The following is a 7418-nucleotide window of genomic DNA, read 5'->3' as shown; positions in this document are numbered from 1 at the left end:
TCTAAGGAATTTTTTTATTTTTTTATATATTTTTGATATCCTATCAGTAAATTGAATGACATTAGTCATATATCTTAGCTCCCCATAGGAGGGGAGTTATGAATTTTTTATAAAAAAATATTCGAGTGCCCGTAACTTCCTTCTTAATAGAAACTAAAATTTGAAATTTTGCAGACATACATGGTATTTTATTATCTATTATCACAATAAATTTTGCCAAAAACATGGCTTCCAGTTGAACCGGAAATGAATAAAAAATCTTAATTTTTTTAGATACTCCCTGTATATTTTAACACATTTTGAAAGAATGTAAAATTACCTTTCCAATGACATAAAATTTATTGCTGTAGCTCAAAAACTCGAAAAGTTACGGTAAATAGAAATTTTGCTATAATCTTATGTGTGTCCTCTCTCACGCGTTCATAGCAGAGCATTATTGTAGGGCAGTCAATGAGGGTATTTGGCTCCGAATTCCATCCTACTACATTGATGTACTTGATATTTTCACAGTAAGTAGGGAATAGCTCAAGAAACAAAATCTACCCTATATACTATGGCGCTTTTATCTTGGGGCGGTTCCCACTTCTTCAAGGGGGTGGAAAATTTGTTGGTCAAAATAAGCACGGAAGTGGCTAAAGAACCTATTTCTAAGCAAAAACTGGTCTATACTTTTTTTTGAGAACTCAATACTTTTTGAGTTACGCGTAGTTGAAAATTGGCCATTTTCATTGAAAAATGACACCTTTTCGGACGGATTTTTTGTGAATACCTTAAAAACTATGCATTGAACTAAAAACTCTATATAAAACATTTTTTAGATTATAAATAATAAAGAGATTCGTTCCTTCGTAAATGTTCTATTTATAATACAAAAAGAGATATGGTAGGTGAAAATAGTTTGTTTTTTGGTGCATGCTCAAATTGGTGTATTCAACTTGAAATAACAGAGGAACGGTAGGTTTTAGGTGTATAATGCTACCAACACCTTTTGTAGTATTTGAAAAGGCCTTTAAAACGAGCACCATTAAATGTCGGTTACTTACAAACTAAGCGAGATATGGTGCAAAAAATATATGACTAATGTACTTTAAGGAAAAATGAAAAGTATGTAGATTTAACTCCCCATCCACCATAATTTAAATGCATTGTTTTTCTCCTACAATACCTTTTAATATAGTGTTATTTCTACTTTCAAAAAGTTGAACGGGTTTAAAATGAATGGTTTTTGTAAAAAATGTGATCAAATTATAGAATGAATTTTTAAATTTTCTTAAAAATCTTCCTTTTTCTCCATGTAATTCGAAAATGAAAATATTTCACCCCTGAGAAGTGGGGGAACTTCCCCCATGATAAAAGCGCCATAGTATATAGGATAGACTTTGAATTAAGAGATTGGGCTACTCCCAAAATTTCATTAAAATCCATGCAGTAGGATAGAATTTGGAGATAATATCTTGTTCTTAATCTCGCGCATTGACTGGCGTAATCGAAATAGAATGAAATGCAAATATTGTAAACTATTAATTTCTCAGAAAAATGAACTAATTTGAAATGAAAGTATGACTATAATATTCTATTGATTTATGCAATAATCTACACATCTATAGTGTGTCCCCGAAATATGGCATCGAACATTTTCTCAAATGCAGGAATTAATGATGCGTAGAACCATAAAATACTTTTAAGTACAGTAGGTGTTTCTAAAATATCAAAATAACGAGTAACTTTGTTATTTTTATAGAATGCCAGTATCTAGTACCATAACGATAATAGATCGGTACGATAAAGTTCTCGGGCGGCCCTTCCGTCCAGCGTTTTTATTTATTCTCTGAACTTTCATCGTTATAATCATAAATTTATAAAATTGTCAACATACCGATATTTATTTTAATTTTTTTTATTTATTTTTATTTATAATCACCTCCATTTTCATTTTTACTACCTATTTCTTTAGTCTGCGCATTCACCAGTCTTTGCATTTTATATTTTTATTTTTCGCTACGAGTATAATGTCATGTGCGTAATTTGACTCTGTAATTTTAGTAGCTGTAAGTTCCTGTATACAGTTATTGTACTTAGGTTTTCTTCTGTAGCTTTGAGGTTCTTTATAATGATAGGGGAGCAAAGTATGCTAAATGTGCAGTCACTCGAGCGCTTTGGGGACTTATTGGGTTGTGAAGAGTAGGTCCTAAAACCAAAAAAAGTTAAGTAGTTTTCCATTTCAGTGGGCGCTTGCCAATTTTTAATTTATTGGAAAAGACTGTAAGACTTGTACACACTTCTAAATAGGTCAAAACGGCAAACAGGTGTATGTTTTCAAAAAACTTTTGATAGTGCGTAAAAAATATATTTTATATCAGCTAAGTACTTTCAACACATAACGTGCCATCATCAGAGCTTCCTAAAAGGACATATTTAAGATAAGATTTTTTTCATATAAAAAATGAGTGAAAAACTTACGTCCTCTTAAAATACCTTCATAGAAGAGCAATTGCTTAACAACAACACTTTTTTTTTGTTGTGTTGTTAAGCAATTGCTCTTCTATGAAGGTATTTTAAGAGGACGTAAGTTTTTCACTCATTTTTTAAATGAAAAAATTCTTATCTTAAATATGTCCTTTTAGGAAGCTCTGATGATGGCACGTTATGTGTTGAAAGTACTTAGCTGATATAAAATATATTTTTTACACACTATCAAAAGTTTTTTGAAAACATACACCTGTTTGCCGTTTTGACCATTTTTTAATTTAATTTTCCATTTCCAACAATCGTATTTTCCGATTATAACGCCATCTATCTATAATTCGAAAAAATGTTTTGAATAAAAGTTACTTATTTTTACGTAAGGAATCCAAATCTGTAATAAAAAATTAGGGCTCCCATTTAAGATCTTAGAGTATCCCCCCAACCACACTTTCGTGGGGGGTCGTGTTCGGTGCCATTCGATAGATTTTACAAAAATATTTAATAAGTGTATTTTACAGTTTTTCGATCTGATATTCATTTCGCGAAATATCGCGGGATTCGTATTTAAAATATTAAATTTACCCCCCACCCCTCTCCGTGGGAAGTCGTATTTGGTATCATTCGATAGATTTAAAAAAAAATTGAGCACATATTTTTTAGTTTTTCGATCTGTCATTCATTTCGCGAAATATTCGCTTTTTTCTTGTGAAACTTTGTGACTCGCCCATTTCCTTACGCAAATTACGTCAAATCGTCAGATTTTTGAAATATACACTCTGTTGCATGTACTTAACTTACCTTATCTTAATCTGACAATTTCGAGTTTTTTAATAATAGATTTTTTTTTTCGGGCCCCCCTTAACGAACTCCCCGGTTTTAACAGCCAATATATGGTAGAGGTACATCTGCAGGGTACCAGGTTTCTCCCCATATGATAATCTGACGCGCTCGAGTAACTGCAAAAATCCCCGCTTGGGCTCCCCTACCATAAGTATGTTCATTATTATGACGAACAATAATGAGCTTATACTGTCTCATGTCTTATTCCTGTGTTTATTTTGAATTCATTGGATTATTGGTCTCCCACTTCTCGGACTGTCTTATATATATTTTTTTATGATTCTGATTAATGATTTAGGTACTTCTAGTTGTTCCAGACATTTCCAGATATTTCTCCTGTCAATCGAATCGAAAGCTAATTCTTCTAAATCTGGCCTAAATGCTGCCCCGGCGTCTTCCAGTATTGGCCCAGCGTACTCCCTTAGTCTATGTATGCCTATGTATGTAATTTATTAGCTAACTTGAGCTAGGCTTATTGCTCTGTAGATTTGCATTGGGTTTCTTCTTCTTTTTTTATGTATTGGTACGATTAAATTATTTTTCCATTCTTCGGACATCTTTTGATTTTTCCAAGCTTCGTCACAAATTATCCACAGTTACTCCTTTCCCTGAACTCCTAGATACTTCAATATTTCTCGCAATTGTCTTCCCACATGATTTTCCTGTTTCGATTCCATTTATGGCTTCATTCATTTTCTCTCTTGTTATCTCCAGTAACTTTTCCATTACTTCTTCTTCCATGTTTCTAATATTCCTATTTTTTCTGTTTTTAATTTACTGTTTTTGTCTTTTTCTTTTGTTGCGTTTAGTCTCTTTATACGAGTCTAGAATTGTCTGTTATTTATTTTATATCCTTCGTGCAAGCCACCCCCATATTTTTCCCAGTTTTCTCTCTTTGCCATTTTGACTGCCCCTTTTTCTGTTTTTCTTTATGATCGCTGTATTTTCTTTTTCGCTTTCTGTAAATGTTTTTCTGTATTGTATTTCTTTGATGCTGTTTTCTGCCTATATTTCTAAAATCAAAATCCTAGAGATGCAACTGAACTTTTGGTGAGATTATTCACCAGTATTCTAATAAGGACACCGCCAACATATTATGCATACTATTGCCGCGCCAACTCTGAATTTTGATTAATAACGGCGTAAGTTGTAATTAAAGTTTATGGAAATCATATTTTTGAAGTTCATAACACTGTTATTCCTAAATTCTATTAATCTAGTTACTATTTAATTATATTTTATTTATTAATTATTAATTATTAATTAACCCAGCGTGAGATAAGCTGATTAGAGAAACTATACTCTTTGGTACGACTGGCCAAATTATACCCACTTTATTATCTATTAGGTAATAGTAAGCCTCTGCATTAACCCTGCAGAAAGATTTATGGACTGGCGAATCACAAAATCTCTTTTCTCTTTTTAACTCATTTACTTACCCATTTGATTATAGATTTATTTATATCAATTTACACCGTTATTAATAAAAATTCAGAGTCTCAATGATATGAAACGATTGTAATATCGAAACGAATCTATTCATGTAACTTTTTTTTGTTTGAGTGACATTATACACTAAGCATCAAAATTAACGCACCTCCTTAAAAATGGGACATTTTTGACGTTTCGTATAAAAACCTGTTGTCCGATTTGAGTGATTTATTTTAATAGATTATACCTTTATTCTTCAACAATATCGATGTAATAATATAATTGCTAAAGAGATAAGTGTCATTGTATACCGGGTGTAATAATGATAGTGTGTTTTTCCTCAAAGTTTGGAACACCCTGTGGAATATTGTAGCGTATATAAAATATTATTCCTCATTAATAACCCGGCTAAAACTTAACCATGGCCTTTTTCCAGAGCATCTACATAGGATTGGAATCTATGAAAATCCCTTCTGTTCGTGTAACAATGAGTCGTCCATCGGGGATCTGAACCATGTATTCTTTGATTGTCTTAATCATAGAGATCAGACTCGAAACTTATATTTAGGTTTAATTGACCTTAACATTAGCCTTCCAGTTAACATCAGCAATCTTTTATCTTATTCTGACAAATCTGTATTTAATATTTTAATCAAGTTTATAAATGATTCTAAGATAAAAATTTAAACATATTTATAACAAAATTCTGTGGCAAAAAGACTCTTTGTCTAATGCCATCTCTTTCTCTCCACACACACACATAAAATATTGAAATTAAAACTCAACTGTAGCCTTAGGCTTTCCTAACATTTTGCTTTTTGACTCATTCGATTATGTTCGGGTATAAACATTTTAGATACATCCCGTATGCACGCCAATCGTGAATATAAAACTCTTGATTGTATGTCAAAAAATGCGCAATAACTACCTCTTAAAAACTACCAAATTCCATTTGCACATCTCAACCAGTTTTAGAGCAATAAATAAATAGTCAGTTTGTAAGAAAAAAATCAACATCCCGTATCTCGGAAACAAAGCATTTGCGGACATATGATTATAAAGCAAACAGTCATTATTTTTTCATGCAGAATTACCCCTTGAAGTTTGTCGCACTTATTTAGAAACACCCTGTATTGATGAATAACATGGCTAGTTGTTAAAGTACCTAACTATTTTATAATCCCACATAAGCAAATGAATCAAAAAGCAAAATGTTAAGAAAGCCTAAGGCTACAGTTGACTTTTAATTTCAGTATTTTATATACGCTACAATATTCCACAGGTGTGTAGGGTTGTGTTATAGAGGTAGTACCTTTAATCGGAACGACCACATCGAGCGTCATAGACGGGAGATGGTTCTTGATAACTGGTCCTCATAAGACACCCAACTCTCACTTATGACTCCACGTGCCACACCCTGGGCAACTGCATTGGTCTGCAGGCTAAACTAAGTGAGGGTAGCCAGATATGGTGAAAATAGCAACGTCTGTACCCAGAATGGGCGGTTGCAAACGGCGTCTGTTCCATAGTGGGCGGCTGAAAACTAAGCCTGGAAGTGGCATGAAGGAAGGCAACGGGATACCACCTTCATTATTTTTTCCCAAGAGAATCACATGAATACATTCAACTCAAAAATATCCGGAGGTATAAATGGTTCCCCAATCGGATCTCCGGGGGGAACGGTCTTGAATGTTAGAAATGTACGAGCAAACTTAAGAAAGACATTAAATATAGGCACCTGGAATACACGCAGCTTATTTGAAGCCGGGAAGCTGGCTAACCTAACTCAAGAAATGTGCAGAATCGATCTAGATATCCTGGGGATCTCAGAAACCTGGTGGCCTGGATCCGGTAAATGCACCACAGAGAGCGGAACATTCTTTTACTCAGGCAATGACGACCGCGATCATAGAAAAGGCGTCGGGATTATGATAAGTAAAAAATTGATGAGAGCTGTCACAGAGTTTGTACCATATTCCGACCGCACAGCCTTGGTAAAATTTGAAGCGAAGCCAAATAATCTCAACATCATACAGGTCTATGCACCAACTGCAGATGCAGCAGATGAAGAGGTGGAAAACTTTTATAGTGAAATCAAAGAATTGCTTAAATTGACAAAGAAACATGATGTTAACATAATTATGGGAGATTTTAATTCCAAAATAGGGAAAGGCAGCTTTGAAGACGTAGTTGCACCTTATGGTCTTGGAACAAGGAACAAAAGGGGTGACCGACTTGTACAATTTTGTCAGGAAGAAAACATGAGAGTTACCAACACATGGTTCCAACTCCACCCCCGTCGCCTTTATACTTGGAAATCTCCAGCCGATAGAGCTCAGAACATAATAAGAAATCAGATATACTTCATTATCATCAACGGTAGATTCAGCACAACTGTCAAAAGAGCTTGCACATATCCTGGAGCAGATGTGCCTTCTGACCATGTACTATTAGTGGCCGTCATAAAGATCGCTCTTTCATGCAAAAACAAGCCTGAAACTCAACAACAGATCGCATTGGATAAACTGAAAGATCCAATGATACAAGCAGAAATAAGTAATGAAATAAACACAAAAATTCAAATATTGACGACAAACATTACCGAAGATCTAACACCAACATGGAATACGATTACAAGTGCTGTAACAGACATCATGAAAAGCAACTTGGGGTACAAACCA

The sequence above is a fragment of the Diabrotica virgifera genome, chromosome 5 (genome assembly GCF_917563875.1).
Source record: "Diabrotica virgifera virgifera chromosome 5, PGI_DIABVI_V3a".
Lineage (NCBI taxonomy): Eukaryota > Metazoa > Arthropoda > Insecta > Coleoptera > Chrysomelidae > Diabrotica > Diabrotica virgifera.
This window is presented reverse-complemented; position numbering follows the sequence as displayed.